The following is a 22,792-nucleotide window of genomic DNA, read 5'->3' on the forward strand; positions in this document are numbered from 1 at the left end:
CCCAAAGTTTACAAAATTTCCATAACATTTCGTGTAATTTACCTCTTACCATTGCCAGCATCTGCACAAGTCTCGCAGAAACAGTCGACATATTTCAGAAGGTACGAAATTTATAAAAAAATGAAAGTAGATCTGTTTATCACTAGTTGTGCCTGTAGATTTATTTCGCGAGAAAAACCGTACATATTAGATTTAAAAGTGTAACTTTGCCTTGTAGGAGATGTTTGTTTTATATTCTGGATAGTGGACTCCGTGACATAGATACATTTCTGTGAAATGAGATTTTTCACATTTTATTTCATTTTGGAAATATTTGAGTCAGCAGAGATTAAGTGGGACATTCTGTACATCATCGTAAGTTTATTGTATGAAACAGATGTACATTTTTGCGTTTTCCTTCCCGTAATTATTTATTTCTCGGTAAAAAATGGGGTTTCTGAAAAGACAGAAAATATCAATCAATCAATCAATCAATCAATCAATCAATCAATCAATCAATCAATCAATCAATCAATCAATCAATCAATCAATCAATCAATCAATCAATCAATCAATCAATCAATCAATCAATCAATCAATCAATCAATCAATCAATCAATCAATCAATCAATCAATCAATCAATCAATCAATCAATCAATCAATCAATCAATCAATCAATCAATCAATCAATCAATCAATCAATCAATCAATCAATCAATCACCGCTGATTTGCATTTAGGGTGGTCGTGCACGTGGCAGATTCCCTATCTGTATTTACTTAGTTTTTCCTTAAATAACTGCAAAGACTTCGGAAATTTGTTGAACACCTCACGTGGTAAATGATTCCAATCGCTAACTACTCTTCCTATAAAGAAATATTTGCCTCAATTTGTCCTCGTGAATTCCTACTTTATCTTCATATTGTGATCTGTCCTGCTTTCAGAAACACCACTCAGACTAATTCGTCTGCTTACGTCATCCCGCGCTCTCTCTCCTCCGACAGCTCGGAACATATCACTTAGTCGAGAACACGATCTAGACAGTTGCATTTTCAATACTGATATCCTGCCTGAATATTTTAAATCGTCCCTTGTCGGGGATGTCAAAAATGTTTATCTCATGCTGATAGCCACATACCAAACACGTTCAAAGGTGACCTTGTTTAGAAATTGTTCTGGTGAACTGATTAAGAGCCCGATCCTTGGAAACCCCTGGCTGGGGTGGCTGTCAGTACCATACGTGGGTTTGATAACTGCTTGTATTAAGCCTGCAGCTCGACAGCTTGGCAGTGTTATCACATGCAATACCATGGTTTATGTTCCGCTGGGTGCTGGCTGGCATTGTGTATGAATCATTGTGCATTTAAAATAGATTACGATTTACTCAGCAGCGAATTTAGGGAAGGCGCCCATGGGGCCCCCTAAGCGGACTAAAACGTGTATGTTACGTGTGTCTGCCTGTTTTAAGAAACTGCGGCTTGTTTTTCGGTGGAGGAGAGACTTGTCAATATCAATTCATACATAATAACGGTAAATTTGTTGTTGTTACGCAAGCACGATCCTATATTAACGAATCTTACACTCTTAGTATTTTTTATATAAATATGTCTTATGGCTGGAGGTCCCAGAAATTTACGTAAAGTGACCCGCAAAGCGTGTGGCGGAACTTGCGTCACATTAGTCGTAATCGTAGCCTTGGTTGCCAAAGATGCTGTGGCTACAAGTTCCATCTCTATGAAATGGCGATGCGAATAAATCGTTCGTTGTCAGTAGAGCCCGAACTTAAGGCAGAAGTAGGATAGAATGCAAACTTACTGAAGGGTGTCACACGTATAGTCTATTCTGCACTACAGTTGTGCTATGATTGTTGCATAAACTTTAGGGGTACGGCCTGTAGAATCCCTAGAATACATAACCCTACATAACGGAAGAACGGGCAAGAACTAATTTCTTCATAATGGAATAAGTTCGCATTCTAACCTATTACCGCCTAAAGATCCCGGCTCGAGTTACCAATATTTGAGTTCCATTTATTGAAAGGTATATCCATTATCATTAGCTTTTCGTCTCTTACGACAGGCAGGGGGTAGCGTGGGTGTTATTTTACCACACCATCTACAGGGGGACTGAGAGTTATATAGACGATATAGGAGGCTCTTTAAATAAATAGGCCACATCAAATTCATGGTAGTTTCGTAGGTCCTGGGTCAGTTTCCTCTTTTCGATGCAATGAGTCTCACACTTGCCCACTCCATGTTCCATATAGATTCCTATCGAAGACGGTATGCAAGTAAATTAATCGTTATATATTTCAGTTTCATGTACTGGAAGATATTTTATGATCATCTGATTTTCACAAATTTAAAAATAGGGATACTCATAAAAAGTAACTGTGGCAGTGTTAAAGAAAATATCTGTAGTAGTGCAAATAGCGTTAACAATCAAACGAAAGTTGATCTATCAATTTCAGACGTTAATGTGATAGAATAAATAATCTCCAATTGTGCAGGGAGCGAAGAAATTGAACGGGCATCACATTTGAACATTCATACGAAACACGTTTCAATTTATGTTGCACTATGTACAAAGTAAACCGTTACTTTAACGCTCAATCAATTTCCGATAGTCTGAAATATCGCGTATTGTGTTACTCTTGAACACCACATTTGAAATATAAATTTTCCGACCGACATAATGACGGGAATAAGATAAAATTTCAATTGAAATGGACGAGTGATGCACCTTGGCTAGGTAATAAAGCTAAATACAATGGTGAACACTGTCGATTCTGTGTATTTTTGCACTGAAAGGAAGACAGGGGGGACTCAAATATTGGACCTCTTTCACTACAAAAATTCAACAATTCAGTCGGCATAAAAATTAAATACAGACCTTCAAAACCCTTTCTACACGCGAGTACCGCAAAATAGTTTTTCTCAAAGCGAATCATTTAAAGGAAACAATGGATGGAATGTGAGAAAATGTATCCGTCCATGCCAAAAGTCATCATCCGAAGGAACTATTAGAACAAAATAGGAAGAGGCTAGTTCCATTCATAGAAACAATTATTTTGTGCCATGGTGCGAATGTGTTATACGATTTACTAGATATACCCAACAACATAACTTATGGTTGTATTCTCTTTAAATATGACATGCTGCAGATATATACCCACATTAGGCAGACCTTAACCTCAGAAAAGACGAGTTTCACTCCATTTTCCTTTAACAAACTCGAACCTTATAATTTTTATGCGCCCGCCTTTGAACAAATGACTACAAAATATCTCTCTCTATGGTGACAATACATTTTCGAGGGAGTGGATTTTCACATTTTATTGGCTCTGCGATAATTTTTCAGTTTGCTGATAAAATCCAACCATGACAATATTTTTAATATTATGGATGTTTTAGTTTTGAAGTTATCTGAAAGAGAAATAACAAGTATTTGGGATGATAGCCAAGAATTTCCTGTTTAATGGCCCTTACGAATATTAATGGCTCTCAGATCCCTAACACTCCCTCAAGTACTAGTAATATGTCTAGAAGAGCTGGTATAATCACGTAGGTTTGCCCATTAAAACAATAATCTCCACCACCACCTCCACCTCAACAACTTTATGTTTATACCTAGCACGTTAAATGTTCCGGAGACGAGAGTATTAATGGGAAGCGAAGTCAGTAAAGCTATTTCTGAGAAAGTAAGGGGGTAAAACTGGTAGAAATCAGATTCAATTCTAAGGCTGACACAAGAACGTTATCATTTCTCTGCGTCCGCCTCTGAACAAGTGACTATAAAGCAAGGTTCAAAAATCTTTCTTTCTTTCTTTCTTTTTTAATCTGTTTATTGTCCAGGGTTGGCTTTTCCCTCGGACTTAGTGAGGGATCCCACCTCTACCGCCTCAAGGGCAGTGTCCTGGAGCTTCAGACATCGGATCGGGGGATACAACTGGAGAGAATGATCAGTACCTCGCCCAGGCGGCCTCACCTGCTATACTGAACAGGGGCCTTGGTGGGGGATGGGAAGATTGGATGGAATAGACAAGGAAGAGGGAAGGAAGCGTCCGTGGCGTTAATTTAGGTACCATCCCGGCATTTGCCTGGAGGAGAAGTGGGAAACCACGGAAAACCACTTCCAGGATGGCTGAGGTGGGAATCGAACCCACCTCTACTCAGTTGACCTCCCGAGGCTGAGTGGACCCCGTTCCAGCCCTCGTACCACTTTTCAAATTTCGTGGCAGAGCCGGGAATCGAACCCTGGCCTCCGGGGGTGGCAGCTAATCACACTAACCACTACACCACAGAGGCGGACTTTCAAAAATCTTACCATTTTAAATTACAAATTCGCCTGATATTAAAGTAGAGAATACATTGATAATTTTGATACGGTAAAACTGTTAAGAGCTTTATATCACAATGTATGTCAGAAATTCAATATGATACATAAAACTTAGCCAACGGCCGTAGCCGTGTTGAAACACCGGATCCCGTGAGATCTCCGAAGTTAAGCAACATCGGCCGTGGTCAGGAGTTGGATGGGTTGCCACGCGCTGTTGGTGGGGGGTAAGAGAATGGAGGAGCGGAAAGGAACTGGCCACCCTACCGCACATAAACTCCGGCTCAGGAGCACCTCTGCGGAGGTTCGGACCTGCCTTCGGGCAGAACAACCCTTACCTTACCCCATAAAACTTCTGATAGGAATGTGCAGGATGGGGAAAAGTGGATAACCGGATCAAACCCCCACTAACCAGGTGTTCCCATATATAACACAATTAAATTAAAATTACGATTAAAATATATGATGATAAAAATTTCATCATCCTCAATATTTGCTACAACCCCCTACAATTCCCTAAAACTTCTCAATATAATCAAATTCACCCTGAATACAAATTCCTAAATTTGAAAGCTCCAGAAATGGTAAAACGGAGGCTATTGATACCATTGCATTATCTACATTTCATATCATTCATATGCTATGTGTTGATTGGGTCATCATTCCATAGGAGGGTTTGTTACAGCTCTCCATGCTACACTAGTATGCTATTACCTGTTAATTTCTACGTACCTACTACATCCTAACTCTACACTAATCTATTTGTCAAATTCACACCTTGGTCTACCTCTGTCAGTTCTTCGCCAAATCGTTCTCCTCTCAGCACTTCGATTCAGTAGGTCTTCATTCGTGATTCGGCCTAACCATCACACCTTTAGTATTATTCAAAAGGTATCTTCCATGTTTCTCTTCCATATAATGCCACGCTCCAGACGAAAGTCTTCAAAAATACCATTCTAATTCCTATATCAATGTTCGAAGTAAGTAAATTTCTTTTCTTAAGAAAGGCTTTGCTTGTGCTACTCTGCATGTTATGTCCTCCTCATAATGCCACAGTTAGTTATTCTACTACGTAAGTAAAAATATTCATCTACTTCCTTTAAGACTTCATTTCCCAATCCGATATTTACTGCATAACCTGACTTCGTGCGACTGCATGCCATTACTTTTGTTTTGGGTTTAATCATTTTCATCTTGTACTCCTTCTCCAAGACTATTGCCATATCATTCAGCAATTTCCTCATATCTTCAGCAGATTCAGGTAAACTAACAATTTCATCGGCAAGTTACGGAGCGCAAACATATCTACGAAATGTCACTGTAATATTTGTCCCAAATGGAATATAATCATTGCTTTTACACAAATAAAGTCTAAAATATGCGGTAAATTAAGGAATAGTACGAAATATTTTACTTGCAGGGAATAATATGGATCATATTTTACTACATTACAACTATTTTTTCTGCTACGTCCCAGCGCTTCCGTATGTGTTTTGTTTGTCTAACACTTTCGTGTGTGATGTCTTTGCTCACTGAAGTTGTTTAAATTAATTAGGTGTCGTTTTCTCCATATTGCTTATTCGGTTTGTTCCCTAACTCATTCATTAAATGTCAGTGGCGGCTCGTAGATATCAGCAGTGGGGGGCGCACCTTAGTTTCATAATTCCACAAATATCTCAAGTTCTTCAAAACATGTTATCAGGATACACAATTCGAACACTATACGGTGCAATGCATACACAATTGTTTTGATTATTATTATTATTATTATTATTATTATTATTATTATTATTATTATTATTATTATTATTATTATTATTATTATTATTATTATTATTAAATGCCTTTACTGGCAGGACCTAGTGTTTACAGTGCACTATGTCTTCTGGTATGGGCTAGAGCAATTTTGTTACTTTCATTGATCTGTCTCTGTCTTATCCTTGGCTTTGACAATATGAAAGTGACTGAGGTATGAGCGATGCTAGTAATTCCATTCCTTCTGCAGCCAGTCCCTGCTATGAATGGTGTGAAAATGTTGCTCATAGGGTCGGTTGGTGCGTGCATTTCAGTGGGCTTCGCAGACTGATATGTAACAGCAACTTCTGGCTCAGTGAGGAAAGCAACGGGAAACTACCTCACTCATTTCCCTAGTATGCCTCTTCAGTGATGCCTAGGCCATCTATGACAGCTGATGGCAGAGCTGTTGAGGATCCAACCAGCCTTAGGGCTGAAGACTGAACATACATACAGATTTATTATTATTATTCAGTAATTATTATTCAATAATAATAATAATAATAATAATAATAATAATAATAATAATAATAATAATAATAATAATAATTGCCTGTTCTTGTCCACCATCGAGTTATGTTTACGAATAGTTTCATTGTAGTGATCACTTACACAAGACACGACATTGACTTCACCAAGCATTTCAAAGTCCATGGTACTATTGATATCACCCCCGTGGTGATCCATTTATCTCCTTTCCTAGAACGGGAGAATAGCGGGCAAGGAAAGCAGTAAAAGGTTTCTGAGATATCACTTCCACATATCCGCGAGTTCTTGTTATATACGTCAGGAGAACTAATTTGTCTTTGGAAAGCCCTATTTTCATTTTTCTTTGTCTCCGGTTTTTTCAACAAGAAGTCTGGTGTCGGCCTAAAACACTCCTTCAGTTCGACTTTCTTCTCGGTAGAAAGAGAAGAAAACGTTAGTTCTTTAATATGTTCGACGGTAATCATACTGTACGAAGTGCATATATAACACTACGGCTAGATATAAATCACAACCTTTATCCTAATTTCACCTTGTCACAGTCACATCACGGTCATTCATCAATACAAAGTTAAACATCGCGCTCTCCAGTGAGTATGGCCAACATGAGTCAAGTGCGAGGAGCCAGTAGTTACAGTCGTTACTCGTTTCGTTAGTTAATAATCCTAAAAATTACAAGACTATTTTAAATATATACCGGCACATTTAACTCAGGTAAGTGCCTCAGTAAAATAGTTCTTAGTTTTAGGGGAGAAATGGCATAAACTGACCCCTGTTAAAAAGAAATCATATCACCAATGTTTCGGGTAGGTTGGCTGCAACGATGGGCCGCGGCAGAAACGCGCCGGAATCTCCGTAGAACAGCACATCTCTACTGCACCTCTGATTGGCTCCCTCAAGGCCAGTCAAGCGAGACTCTGGAGTATTTGGTCCGCTGTGAGAGAGCGCCCTCCTGCGTAGGGCCAGCAGAGCATCGCGCCGCAGCACAGTACAACTCGCGCCCTTGATAATAATCTTATAGTAAAATATTTCCCTTGTTAACATTTAAGATTAAAACTCCCGAATTTAATGGAACCCCGTGGGGGGCGCGCGCCTTAGCGCCTCCCAAACGAGCCGCCACTGTTAAATGTTATATTTATTGGTCTAGGGATCGTGCTATTTTGCTGTTTGAACTGCTCGCGCTAGTCATATGGAGAAAGATAATGAGAATTAACAGACATAGCACTCCCATCCGTCGGTGGACCTCAAGAAAGAAACAGAAGCCGGCACGAGCAGCGAAATACAATATAAGGGAGCCCTATCTACAGCCCGTAAGTACGTATACATATTTCTCTAGTAACGACGGTATTTATTAATTTACCGCACATTTTTCACTTCATTTGCGTAAAAGCAATTATTATGTTCCATTTGGGACAAATATTACAGTGACATTTCGTAGATATTTTTGCACTACATAACCTCATCGGCAAATCTCAAAGTTTTAATTTCCTCTTCTTGGATTGTGATTCCCTTTAAAACTCCTCTTTGATTTTCTTTACAGCCTGTTCTATATAAATATAGCGAAGAGGAGGGGAGAAAGTGCAGCCTTGCCTCTCTCCTTTCTGGATCGCTGCTTCTTGTTCATTAGTTCTCGATTCTTATCAATACAGACTCATTTTTGTACAAATTGTAGATAATTATTCTTTCTCGGTATCTGAACACTATCATCTTTAAAATCTCAAATAGCATGCTCCAATGAATATTATGGAATGCTTCTTCTAGATTTACGAATGCCATGCACTTGGGTTTGTCCTTTATTCTATCGTCTAAGATCAGACGTAAAGTCAGGACTGCTTTACTTGTTCCTACATTTTTTCTGAAGCCAAACAGACTCCCAACTCAGCTTCAGCCTATCTTTCCTCTCTTTCGTAAGTAATACGTGTACGATTACCACATAAAGTAGAATTCAAGATTATTAAACACTGCACAAATGGCTGTCAAGTTACTGGCAGAGTTTTTGGTTTAGATGCACCGAAATATTTGATACTCATGAACGGAGAACCAGTACAATTGTACGTGTCTTATTGATAAGTATTCCCTTGCCGTACTTTTTTGTTAAAACACAGAAGATAGAAGTTGCCATGAGCATAATATTTATGTCTGGCAGCGTAGAGCTGTAACAAATCCCAAAGCATGAAAATGTCACTTGCAGTTGTACATGAAATAAAAAGTTGCTCTCATGAAGCGAGGATACAAATGGATGAGGAAAGTGGAAATGTAAATTATACTGTAGAACTTTATAAGCTCTGTTGTGTGAGCACATTTTCAGTCATCAAAAATACTACAAAGAAATCATCTGTCACATTCAATGCTGCCACTAGGAACGACAGTGATTATAACAACTACTAATATAAATTAACCTAAAATTTCTGTTTACACTTCATGTCTCATTGTGATATTCCGAATTAATTCGTAAGAATCTTTTACAACAATTTTGTAATTATGAAGCTATAAATTAAATTACCTCGGTAGTTCCCCAAAACGGATTACGGAGCAGTGGAAGGCTCTTAAGGGGATAAGCAATGAATATTTTGCTTAAAATATGTTATTTTTAATCTATATTCATTCCTTACCCCATGAAATATGCCCTTAAAATGAGGTATGAATTATCTTGGCATTATAACTAGAAGTGAGTTCCTTGAATGTACATTTTTGGTGGTTTTCAGTAGGTCTCGACTCTAAGTAGATATGGTCAGGATAGTTAGTTTCTCGGCATAGTCTAGTAGTTGAGCAAGCCGTGAAGGAAATTTCAGTTCAGAGGGCACCGCGTTCGATCCCCGTTGGGGACGGAGATTTTAAATGTGTAAGGTTAATTCATACGGCTCTGAGACGGGTGTTTTTGTTTGTCTCAATACATTCCTCTTCACATTCAAACGACAATCACACTACTAACCACTACATGAACACATAATAGAAAATAAATTACTCCACATAGGGTTGACGTCAGGAAGGGCATCTGACCGTAAAACAGGGCCACATACGAATGTGCAGCACAGTTTGCATCCGCGACCCCACCAATGTTGTTAAGCGGCGGAAGAAGAAGAAGAAGAAGAAGAAGAAGAAGCAGAAGAATAAGACAGCCAATGGCCTAGAACGTGCAAAAATACATACGTACATACATACATACATACACATATAAATTCACACATACATAAATATATATTCATTATAGACTGTCATGCCTCTTAACTTTCAATCTGCAAGCCTCTGTGAATCAACGATAGACCTAGGCAATCCTGTATGTGTAACTATCACTGTGGCATCGTTTAGCAACTGATCATCGTCGTCTTGATCCACGACCGAGACCATTATTGGCCTAGGTAAACCAACGTCCTCCTATCACCTCACATAAACTCAGAACGAAAATCGTATGCTTACCTGCTCTTGCCTGTTAATTTCTACGTACCTACTACATTCTAACTCTACACTAACCTCTTTGTCATATTAACACTTTGGTCTACCTCTGCCGTTCGTACAGCCTGTACTTCACTGAACAAGTCTTTATATTTCTCGTCAATTTTCACCAAGTCGTTCTCCTATCACCACATCCATTCAATATATCTTCATTCGTGATTCGGCCTACCCATCACACCTTTAGCATTATTCATCCATCAGGTTCAATCTTAAATTAATTTTCATCTCCTGATACCGAGTACCCTTCTGCCATTTTACCCACCCGTTTGTACCAGCGATCATTCCCTCAACTTTAATGTCTGTTACTTTTCATTTAGAGTTAAGATATCCTGAATCAACTCATATTTTATTCCCGTACAGCAAAGTTGATCTGTAAGCAGATCGGTGTATATACGGGGTAAAGCGAAATTCGAGCACTCGGGCGTCACAGCGCGACTCCTCACATACCAGCAATAAAGAAGTGTGTCTCAAAAAAGTTCGTCTTTCGAGTATATTCCGCAGAAAACGAACGTTGAAGGGTGGCAATCTGGCAACACTGTAACCACATGTAGGGTAACTACGTCTGTCAGCACATATTAGTCGTGCTGTACAGTTGGTGCAGTGGATGGTGTTTTGGGTTAGCATGCAGGAGGTCGTGGGTTCGATCCTGGGTTGAGGCGCATTTTCATTTGCTAATTTCCATCGGACATTACATACTGTAACACAGTAAGACACCGTTCCATAGGTCACATGTATCCTACATTTACAAAATTTAGTAACGCTGAACACGTTGTAACGCATCTAGTAGATGAAATGGTGCGAATAAATTCATGCCCACGACGTGGAGAGGGCGTCTTTCAAAGCCGACCAATGAAAACGAATGTTCGTGCATTTCTACGATCGTAGTATGTAAGTGCAAATGGTATCTAGAGGACCCGCTGCAATCGCTGTTGACGATTAAGATGCCAGATACCATACCAACTGGACTACATTTCTTCTTCATCTTCTTATTCGGTTTACCCCTCAGGGTCGGTTTTTTCCTCGGACTCAGCGAGGGATCCCACCTCTACCGCCTCAAGGGCGGTGTCCTGGAGCTTCATACTCTGGGTCGGGGAATACAACTGGGGAGAATGACCAGTAACTCGCCCAGGCGGCCTCACCTGCTATGCTGAACAGGGGCCTTGCGGGAGGATGGGAAGATTGGAAGGGATAGGCAGGGAGGAGGGAAGGAAGCGGCCATGGCCGTAAGTTACGTACCATCCCGGCATTTGCCTGGAAGAAAAGTGGGAAACCACGGAAAACCACTTCTAGGATGGCAGAGCCGGGAATCGAGCCCAGGCCTCCGGGAGTGGCAGCTAATCACTCTAACCACTACACTACAGAGGCGGACCTGGACTACATTTACGAAATTAAAAACATATGCCTCAACCCAGGATCGACCCGTCGACCTCCTACATGCTGAACCAAAACTCAATCCACTGCACCAACTGTACAGCAAGCCTGATATGTGCTGACAGAGGTAGTTACCCTACTTGTGGTTACAGTGTTGCCAGATTACCACTCTTCAACGTTCTTTTTCTGCCGGATATACTCGCAGGACGAACTTTTGTGAGGGATATTTTTTTATTGCTGGCATGTGAGGAGTCACGCTGCGACGCCCGAGTGCGCGAATTTCGCATCATCCTGTACAGTACCATTCGGGACTGAATTATTTCTAACAGAATACCGTAGACCACACCTACGAGCTCACTGCCAATAGCTTTGCTGCGCCTTGATTCAATATCGTTCACTATGCTGCCATCCTGGGAGAATACATATCCTGAATACGCGAAATTATCAACCTGTTCCAGATGTGCATTCCCGACCTGACATTCAATCCTAATAATTTCCTTGCTATTGACATCACTTCAGTCTTGGAATTGCTAATTTTCTTACTGTACTCACTGGACCTGTTTACATGCTTGAAGGTAGTAGTTTGCAACCTTTTGGCAGTTTGCCATGAAGACAAGTCTTCGCTATAGGACAAACTGTTTACTACATTTCCATCTAACTGAATCCCTATCTGCCACTTCATACCTTTCAGTTAATGATTCACGTAAATTATGCACAACAAAGGTGAAAGATTACAGCCTTGTCTAACCCTTGTAAATACCTTCAAGTAGGAACTCATTCTACGATCATTTCTCGCTACAGACGAATTATCCACGTAAATGCCTTTGATTGCTTCTAACAGTCTACCCATGAACCCAGGATACCTCAGTATGTTTAAAGACTTTTCCTTCGGCGCTCTGTTATAGAGCTGCCTTAGATTTACGATTCATAAACAAAAGTCTCTATTCCCCTCGTAGATTTTTTCAATTACTTTTTGGCGCATACTGAAAATCAGAACCTGACAGTCTCTCTCTGGTCTCAAACCATACTGGTTTTTATCCAACTTACTCGTAAACAGTGATCGCAGCCTCCTGCCCAAACTACAGTTAACTCCTGGCCTAGTATAGAGATCAATGAAGTACTTGGAGAGTTGTTGCAGTACTTCCTCTTCTCTGGCTTATAGGTAGGTGCTATTCCCGCACTTCGCCCAAGCAGTAGGTATCTTACTTAAATTCCACGCTAATCCTGTTACTCTATGAAGCCATTTCATGCTGTCTTTCCTCCATCTACTCTTGCTGCTTTATGACAATATAGCTTATTTACCATCCCTTCCAATTCCTCCAGCGTAATTTCACTTCCATCGTAGTTCTCCCCGGTCTTGGAAGCCACACGACACCTCATAACCTTCAGGCCTTCAGGCTGAGAAGCGGTCGGTTGGTAGCTCATGGCCTTCGGAGCTGTAGTGCCATGGACTATGGTTTGGTTTGGTTCCTAGTTTGTAGCGTTGAATAGCCTTATGCTTGAAGACTATATTCGTAACTGTTAATCCCATACTGGCACAGAATTTCAGTTATGGTTTTTCACTCCATATCTTTCATATTTTCACCCATCACCTTTTCATATTCTGCAGTTCTATTTCCTGCTGTCGCATAGAAATCGCCCATTAGTACTAAAGTCTGCTTTCTGTTGATCCTGACTACGATGTCACTCAGTGCTTCATAAAACTTGTGAATTTAATCGTCATCTGCATCCTAACATGGAGTATACACTGGACAGTTCTCGTCCTAATTCCAGCAACTGCTAAATATACGCGCGCCATTCGCTAATTTATGTACCTAGCAGAAGCTATGTTAATTCTTACTAAGGGTACTCCGATAAACCGTCCTACACTACACTTTACCCTTCCCTTTCAGGACATTACGAGTTAGCTATTGCTCAGCGTTATCTGAGTGTTATGATGTGATATAATGCGGCCGCTCGGAGAAGCCTGATCCAGGTCCAACGAGCAACCTGCGCTACTGTGTGTGTTTGTTTGTGTGTGTGTGAGAGAGAGAGACATTATGGTTAGGTACGGAAAGGATGAAGCCCGTTGTTGGAACACACCTACTCCAGTCAAATAACACTAATGAGTTTTCTCAAAGCTCGGCGTCCCCCATTGGGCTTTAGGCACAATCTGGTGATTAGGCCTATAAATTATTTACCAGTACCTCTCCTATCCCGCCATCCAACATTCCGACGGTAAATTTCTTTCCAACAACGGGACTCGAACTATACAATTACGGTGTCAAAACATAAAAGACTTCACACCTTATTGATCATGACTACTAGGTGAAGTTATAATAAATATGGATAACAACATGGCTGCAAAATCAGCACGTGTTTTCTCACGAAGTCTGCTGCAAGTGTTTCAGACCACGCCGAGGGTGTCAAACATGATCTCTCTATGACCTCAGATCCATTTCAAAGAGTTATTCATATTAGCAGATCCAGTAACAACCAAAGTTAACGAGGACAGTAAGGGGAAAATCATCCACCATTCAGTGTCAATACTGATCGAATAGGAAGTTTCTTACATATGATACAAAGTGAACAAGTTTTATAACAAAGCGATGATGTTGTTTTAACACGATAATATAACTTATAAACTCTTCCGAGTTCAATACCTTTCCTTGGCTTGTCTATTACGGCGTGTTCGAGAGTCTACTGAGTTGTAGACTTTCATTCTGAAGTGGTGTCATCTAGGCGGCCAAAAAAGCAATTTCGACATTGTGTTCTAACTATGAAGCGGAACTCAACTAGGTAGAGTTATGTTTGTTCGCTATACGAAGAGTGACCAGCGGTTTTTTATAAATAAAAAGATCATGACAGGAGGTGCCAATTTCTGACCTTTGTTCAAATATCGATTGCCTCAGTCGGGAATGAACTCACGAATCTGACATAATGAGTCAGATGCTTACATGTGAACCGCCGACATAGCTAAATCTGTCTAGTGTCCCTCAGGTCTTCTTGTGTTTCATTTCCTTTCTAGTGTTGAGTCCATTAGTATATAAGGAAACCCTTCTCCTCTATGCAATTCTCTTAGTACTATTAAAAGCGCACTTTCTATTTTCACCCCCGTCCCACGCACACAATCTGGAATTTGAACTCAGGCCGAATTGGAATTAAGCCATTGACAATTGTGTCCTAGAATGCGATCGAAAGCTAACCCACAAATTGTTAAAAAATGACTTATTGATATATTTGGATATTACTATTATATATATGTTATCCCACAATATATGAATAATCATTATCCACTTTTACTCTCATAACGTACAAAAGAAATATTCTGGAATATCTCTGAATCGCTATCTTGCAGTGCGACAGGGAGCTAAGTCACGTGGTAACATTACGTCAGCTAGTGGTAGCCAATAGCACACGCGCTTGCTGTCACGTGTTTTAGTGTTGGCATCATGGCTGACGGTGACAGAGGCTTAGAGTCGGTGTGACTTGAACCCCAGACACTATTAGTAAACATTAAATGTAACAAGAAATTCATGCTGAAGTAAAGCTGTACCTAACTGGATTTTAAAACAAGTTAATAATTGATGAAAATTCGACTGTTGTAAAAGTAACCGATTCTTAAAATATCATTTTGCAGATTTTGCTAACTGGAGCTGACGTTTTTCAGATAACGATTGGATATTAGAAGAATATTTTAATTTTCCTACCAGAGGATCCGCGCTCCCCCGCAGCATTCGTTATAAAGAGGTCAGATAACTCGCCTAGAAATGCCTGTCGTAGTCAGATTTTTTTGCCTGCCCTTTTCAATGACATTATGAACATTTAATAAGAAGCGCGTTCTGGTATTCCACAGTTCATCCATTCTTACGTCATCATGCCATCTATTTGGTAAAAATCCATCCATATATTCGCTTATCTTATAATGCAGGTCTTGATGTAAAGCTTGGTAATGTGTCGTAGAAGGCAACGGTACTTCTAATAGTAGTTTTTCTATATAGAACGGTTGTATTGTGAGGTCGTAGGTTAGTCGTGTTTTTTCCAGATAGGGAACTTTCCAAAGATGCACTCATTCTAGTCTAGCTAGGTTAACTTTCAATAGTTGCCTCTGTGGATCCGTGGTAGAGTGTCGGACTCCGGATCCCAAGATAGCGGGTTCAAACCCGGCAGAGGTAGTCGAATTTTTGAAGGGCGGAAGAAAGTCCATTCGACACTCCATGTCGTACGATGTCGGCATATAAAAGATCTCTGGTGATACATTTGGTATTTACCCGACAAAATTAATTAAATCTCAGCCATAGACGCCCAAGAGAGAGCCGGTGTACTCTGTCTGCCATCTAGCGGACCTAGAGTAAAACGGAACGTCGAAATTGACGAGCAGACAGCCAGATGGCGTCAAATCGAAATGTCTGCACACGGTAGATGAGGCCATACGATTATTATTATTATTATTATTATTATTATTATTATTATTATTATTATTATTATTATTATATCTTTCGATAGGTGTTCCCAGGTAATGTCTAAGGCGTATGTCATGAATGGGTCCACTTTTTACATAGACTTGTTTCTCTTAGCAGCATGTAGCCTAAGTTGTTAGGAACGCTCTGCCATCTGTTGAATATATTTGGAAGCTGGAAAAGGTTAGAGAATCAAAGCGTATATAGCAGGGAATAGTATTCTTCCGTGATCAGGGGAAGTGTATAGTCCACGGCTTGGCAGGTAGTAATCAAACATGGCTGCATTCAATGAAATTACAAAGGATGAAAATCATATATCAGCATATTAATGAAAGTATTAGTCGCTTAGCAACCTAATAAGTAGAGAATGTATTGCGGGCTAGGGTAAGCCTTCGCCTGAAATTACTGGAGTGATCATTTATTGATTTTATTTTATAATTACTCAAAGTTGGCTGAACTTAGAGGCCTATAAATGTCCCGTGACTCACCGGCAGGTAATTCCGGAGATAATAAAGAAAAAATGAAGCAAATAGATCCAGTACAACGGACGGATCAGATTTGCGAATTTCAATATGAAGATAATTTTTGGAGTATAAATAATTGTTTATGAACCAGGAATGTGACTGTTAATCTGCTCAATTTCATGTAATAAAGACAAACGAAAACTCAAAATATCTCAGTTTCATGTCTGTGTGAGTTGGTTCCCTATCGTACTCTAGCATTCAACTTGACTCAGTGCCCCGTGAAATGCGTAAGATTGAGCAGAGGAGAGGAAAGGGGAAACATTTTAGTAATAATAAAAGACCAAATGTAAGTAAAGTGTGAGAAAGTAAGAGACGTAGGAGAAAGAAGCACAGTAATATTATTGTTTAGTGCACTGGTATTTTACCCGAAGAACCCCAGCTCTGATTTAGATTTCTCTCCCGCTAAGTACATATATGGGATCTCAAGCAACTGTGTAAGGGGAGGAAGTTAGTTCCTAAGTTAACGCGAAGTTCAACTTCATACTTGCTTTCAGTGGTTAACAAATCCCATTAGCATGCCCTCAGCTCCTTCGCTAACGGAATTAACTACAGTGTGTGCTTGTATGTTCCACATTACCATCTCGGTAAGGCAAAGGCATGGTCAGTGTTCGTGTCACAAGAAGCTTCATACAGTGGAATTTTTTTTGTTGAGAACGATTACGTTTTATACCACAATCTTATTCCCTCCGTTTATCAAACCTACAGTTACCATCCTCATTATCATCATCATCAACAACATGTAGTCGTTTGTCCCTATAATGAGTCCTCCACAAATCAATCTATCTTGGACTTCATTTGGCTCCTTCATACATCTTTTAGCCCAGTACAGCTGAATAACTTCTTCATAAATGTATATTTTGGCAACCTCGAGGGCGAAATACCTTGAGAATGCCTTGGAAGACCTACAATTCGGTATTTAAACCTCGTGATCTCACTTTGAACAGTTTAAAATAAACGTGAAAATGATGTGAAAAGTATAGTGTGTGCCATTCGCTACTAAACCACAATAATTCAAACACTACTGTAACGAAATTTAATTGTTACTACGCAATGTTTTCATTTCTCACTTGAAGGGGTAGGCGCTCCTGTTAGGTGGGGGACGCCGTCTCACACGGCAGGAGATGTGCATTGGAAAACATCTCTGGTGAAGATGAGATGGTTGTCTGCCGTAGCCTATACTACGAAATGTCTGAGCATTCGCCTTTTTTCAGGATAAAGGGATACCACGGAAAACCATTCTCAGGACAGCCGACGGTGAGGTTCAGCCCCTCTCCGTCTTCCGAATGCAGAGGTGTAGAACCACGGTGGAGCCGTGGCCACCCTTCCTCAGCTCGGTTGGCCGGGCGGAGTGCAGAGCTGTCGTACCACGGACCAGCCGTGGCCACTTGTAGGCCGAAGCCAGTGCAGGGCTATCGTACCACGGACCAGCCGTGGTCACTTGTAGGCCGAAGCCAGTGCAGGGCTATCGTACCACGGACCAGCCGTGGCCACTTGTAGGCCGAAGCCAGTGCAGGGCTATCGTACCACGGACCAGCCGTGGCCACTTGTAGGCCGAAGCCAGTGCAGGGCTGTCTTACCACGGACCAGCCGTGGCCACTTGAAGGCCGAAGCCTGTGCAGGGCTATCGTACCACGGACCAGCCGTGGCCACTTGAAGGCCGAAGCCTGTGCAGGGCTGTCTTACCACGGACCAGCCGTGGCCACTTGAAGGCCGAAGCCTGTGCAGGGCTGTCTTATCAGGGACCAGCCGTGGCCACTTGTAGGCCGAAGCCAGTGCAGGGCTGTCTTACCACGGACCAGCCGTGGCCACTTGAAGGCCGAAGCCTGTGCAGGGCTGTCTTATCAGGGACCAGCCGTGGCCACTTGTAGGCCGAAGCCAGTGCAGGGCTATCGTACCACGGACCAGCCGTGGCCACTTGTAGGCCGAAGCCAGTGCAGGGCTATCGTACCACGGACCAGCCGTGGCCACTTGTAGGCCGAAGCCAGTGCAGGGCTGTCTTACCACGGACCAGCCGTGGCCACTTGTAGGCCGAAGCCTACTCTGCAACCGCCGACTCAAAATTTATACAAGATGACCCAGGCCACGCAGCCACTCGCTCGACCCCATAATTATTAAAGACCACTGTTCCATTAACGCTCGTTGGACGAAAGGCATCCATGACTTTCTGAACACCGACGAATACGTATTGGGAGGGAACAGTTATACAATTTACTCAAAGGAAAGTGCAACAGACTCTACAACATTACCTTGGTGACATTCTTTTCCTACAAGAATCTAAAGGTGCCTTCATGCAGCTTAAGAATAATAAGGCGGCACGGCTTCTTACAGCGTAGTGTTGTTCCAGAAGAGTCCAGAATAGCAAGCCTTTGGAACTCTGCTTACCGAGCTCGATAGCTGCAGTCGCTTAAGTGCGGCCAGTATCCAGTATTCGGGAGATAGTAGGTTCGAACCCCACTGTCAGCAGCCCTGAAAATATTTTTCCGTGGTTTCCAATTTTAACACCAGACAAATGTTGGGGCTGTACCTTAATTAAGGCCACGGCCGCTTCCTTCCCAATCCTAGCCCTTTCCTGTTCCATCGTCGTCATAAGACCTATCTGTGTCGGTGCGACGTAAAGCAACTACGTATTTTTTTTTTTTTTTTAACTCTGCTTAGCCATCTGATAGACACACTCCCCATGAGCGACATGTCAAGGACTCGCGACCGTTTGCTCACTGTTACTCGCTAGTGACGAAATCAAGGATGACTTACTCGAGACTGACTCAAGACTGAATTTTCCCTCTTAATATAGGTGAGCGGGAGATTGTAGAAGTTTCTACCTCCGGAATATTCTGGGTACCTGGTCCACTGTTTATCATCTTCCCGCTTCTTCTAGGATCTTCTTCATTGCGGGTATTAACAGGTAGCCGGAGCTATTGATTTGGCCGCTGCTGGTCCCGTCCACATTGTTGCAAATGCGCTGGGACTTTCATCTCTCGCTGGCATTGTTGCCGCCCTGAGCAGATCTTGATTGTCATCATCAGCAAGGCAAGTAGAACGTGAAGTGGAGGAAGGGCACTCAACCTGTAAGTCAAGATACAGTTTTACCGCAGATCTTAATATCATCTTCATCTAGTGCGAGACTAGCAAATCTATCTGCTCATAGTCAAGACTTCAAAAATGTTATTATAAAGCCACAAGTAAACTCAGTAGCGTAATACAAAATTTCGACATTTGAATTTTATTCCATTTTTTTTCAAGTCCGGCCCCGCGGTGTAGGGGGTAATGCGTCCGCCTGTCGCCCGGTGGCCCCGGGTTCGATTCCCGGCCGGGTCAGGGTTTCTTAATTGTACATGATTAATATCCCTGGCCTGGGGACTGGGTGTTTGTGTCATCCTTGATGTTCCTTTCCCCACATTCAACATTTTACACTTTCGCAATTTCCAAGTACACGCAGGTTTATAGGATTTGGTTCAAATTAGGGGCAAAAGATCTTCTTAGGTCGCCGCGCCGAATATTTAAAAAAATGTTATTTCAATGTGTAAACTGTGTATTAGGCATTGTTGTTGTCTTTATTAGTTCAGTTACAGTTAACCTATCCACTAAAGTATGTTTTTCGGAGTGAATGATGTAGAGCGACACACCAAAAGTCGATTTCTGAATTTATTTTGATATATTTAAATCTATTTATTGATTTCTATTTAGCGGGAAATTAATATTCCTGGCCCCCAACTGTATATTTAGTACGATTACAGTAAGCGTTCAACAATACGGATAGAAATGTTAACTAAAAGGTAAGTGAGCCTCACAACTTGGCTATTAATGGAAGTATAGAGACAGAACAATAACACGTGAAAACAAGGAAAATCAATGCATTTAAAAGAAGTCGTACACCTACAAAATGACCCCAAAAGAGAAAGCAAATCAAATAAATGTAAGCCTATGGGAAGAAGATACGTGAAATTGAAAGTGAACTTCAATTCGACAATCTTGTTTCGTTAATAAGTAGAAATGTAAAGAACCAAGCAGAACAGTACAGTATTATCAGAGTAATGTGTGGACGGAGATCTAAGCAAACTGGAAACGGAGGAGATACATGTAGCTAGTACTGAGATACGTATAGAATGGGAGATCTAGTATAAACCAAACACACCGAGCTCGATAGCTGCAGTCGCTTAAGTGCGGCCAGTATCCAGTATTCGGGAGATAGTAGGTTCGAACCCCACTATCGGCAGCCCTGAAAATGGTTTTCCGTGGTTTCCCAACTTCACGCCAGGCAAATGCTGGGGCTGTATCTTAATTAAGGCCACGGCCGCTTCCTTCCCACTCCTAGCCCTTTCCTGTCACTATCGTCGCCGTAAGACCTATCTGTGTCGGAGCGGCGTAAGACAACTAGCAAAAAATAAATAAACCAAACAAGCCCAGAGGGGAAGGCACTTGCTTCCTCCTAGTCCACATGCTCCTCTGGTTCGATCCTGAAGATACGCTAGAGAGAGGAATGAGGGGAGGAACCATCCAACTTGTTAGCATGACTGTTGCAAAGTCAGCATATGGTTTTCACACTAGAGGCCCGTCAACGCTCCACTCCCGACAGAGGCCTTGAGTTACTGCTCATCTCTTTGTTTGGTTCTTGCTACATCTCCCGCCTTGATTGTCCCCAGCAGGTTATCAGCGATGCGGGAAACGTGGGATACCAATCGCCTCACTGTATGTGAATTTTGCAATCTATGTTTCACAGCGTTGGCAATGTCTTCTCGTGTCCGAAACCATATTCCACGCAATGGTCCTTTAACTTAGGGGACGAGGTCAAAATCTTATGGAGGCAAGTCCGGTGAGTGAGGCGGGTGATTCAGTATTACCCACCCTCTGCGCTGAAGTAGCCTCTGTACAGCCTCTGTTGCATGCGGTCTGGCGATGTCATGGAGAAGGATAACAATGTCGAGAAGACCCGGCTGTGTGTCCCTAATGAGAGGAAGGTTCTGCAATAGGTTGCTATCACCTCTGTGCCATGTGGAATGAAGTGGCACTTAATCTGGCCTTTTCGTCGTAAGCAACAATGACCATCAGCATGGCGGGAGAATGGTTTTGCCGGAACTTTTGTCTTCTGGAGATGTCACCATTCAGCAGACTGATGTTTGAGCTCTGATTCATTCGCCCTGGCCCAAAACGTATTCGTCACATCCATTCTGCATGGAGCCAGACTCACTACTGCGGTCTCATCGCCTTGTGCGTGTACCTGTACAACGCACCCCCATATCGCACTGAGTGTCATGTTTCCCAGGACATATGGCCATTTATTGGTGGTACCGTGCAAATGCGAGAGGAAAATATTTGTAAATTATGTCCCAACGCTCGTCCATAAGTTACGTTTTATTATATTCCTTACATTTTAGAGTTTGGAACATATTTAGTACTTAATGTTATATATTGCCGCAGTTCATGGTGTGGGTTACTGTAGTGACGTCCTAGTTCGGGAACCATAGGCAACAACTGAGTGGCTAAGTAATTAGTCCTGAGAGTTGGGATACCAGTTGCTATGGAATGGGAGTGGGCATTTCGGACATATTCTGAGTCGTGGCCCTCTTTGTGCTCAGACAGCTAGGACTATAAAATCCACCGTTGTCCCTAACCCGTTAGAGGAGAGATCTTCACTTGGACTGTGTGCAAGTAGGGTAGCATCCTGCTTCATGGAGTTACCGAGCTTAGAGCATTTTAAGCAAGCCTCAGACCTATGGGAGTAACGGAGTCCCACTCCCATTCGATAGGCGAGAGACTCCTTGGAAACAACTTGGCGAACGAAAGGGAATTCGATAGGGGGCTGTCAATATTAATGGGGCTTATGGAAGGAAGAAAGTAGAAATGTCTCAGTCAGCAAGGAGGATGCATCTGGATGTGCTAGGAGTAAGTGATATTCGGGTAAGGGGAGATAACGAGGAATATGTAGGAGATTATGAAGTGTACTTGACAGGTGTTAGAAAGGGAAGGGCAGAGTATGGGATACGGCTGTTTATCAGGAGTACCAATGCATGCATCACAGTTTCTGTTAGGCTCGTAAATGGGCGAACGATGTGAGTAGATTTGGCAATTGGAGGAATTAGGACGAGAATTGTCTTAGTGTATTCACCATGTGAGGGTGCAGATAAGGACGAAGTTGACAAGTTTTATGAAGCATTGAGTGACATCGTAGTCAGGGTCCACAGCAAGGATAAGATAGTGCTAATGGACGATTTCATTGCGAGAGTTGGGAATAGAACTGAAGGATACGAAAGGGTGATTGGTCAATGTGGGGAAGATATGGAAGCTAAGGGGAAGGGGAAGCGTTTGCTGGACTTCTGTGTTAGTATGGGTTTAGCAGTCACGGATACATTCTGCAAGCATAATGCTATTCATCGCTACACATGGGAGGTTAGGGATATCAGGTCCATAATAGAC

This window comes from Anabrus simplex, chromosome 7 (genome assembly GCF_040414725.1).
Source record: "Anabrus simplex isolate iqAnaSimp1 chromosome 7, ASM4041472v1, whole genome shotgun sequence".
In the NCBI taxonomy this organism is placed as follows: domain Eukaryota; kingdom Metazoa; phylum Arthropoda; class Insecta; order Orthoptera; family Tettigoniidae; genus Anabrus; species Anabrus simplex.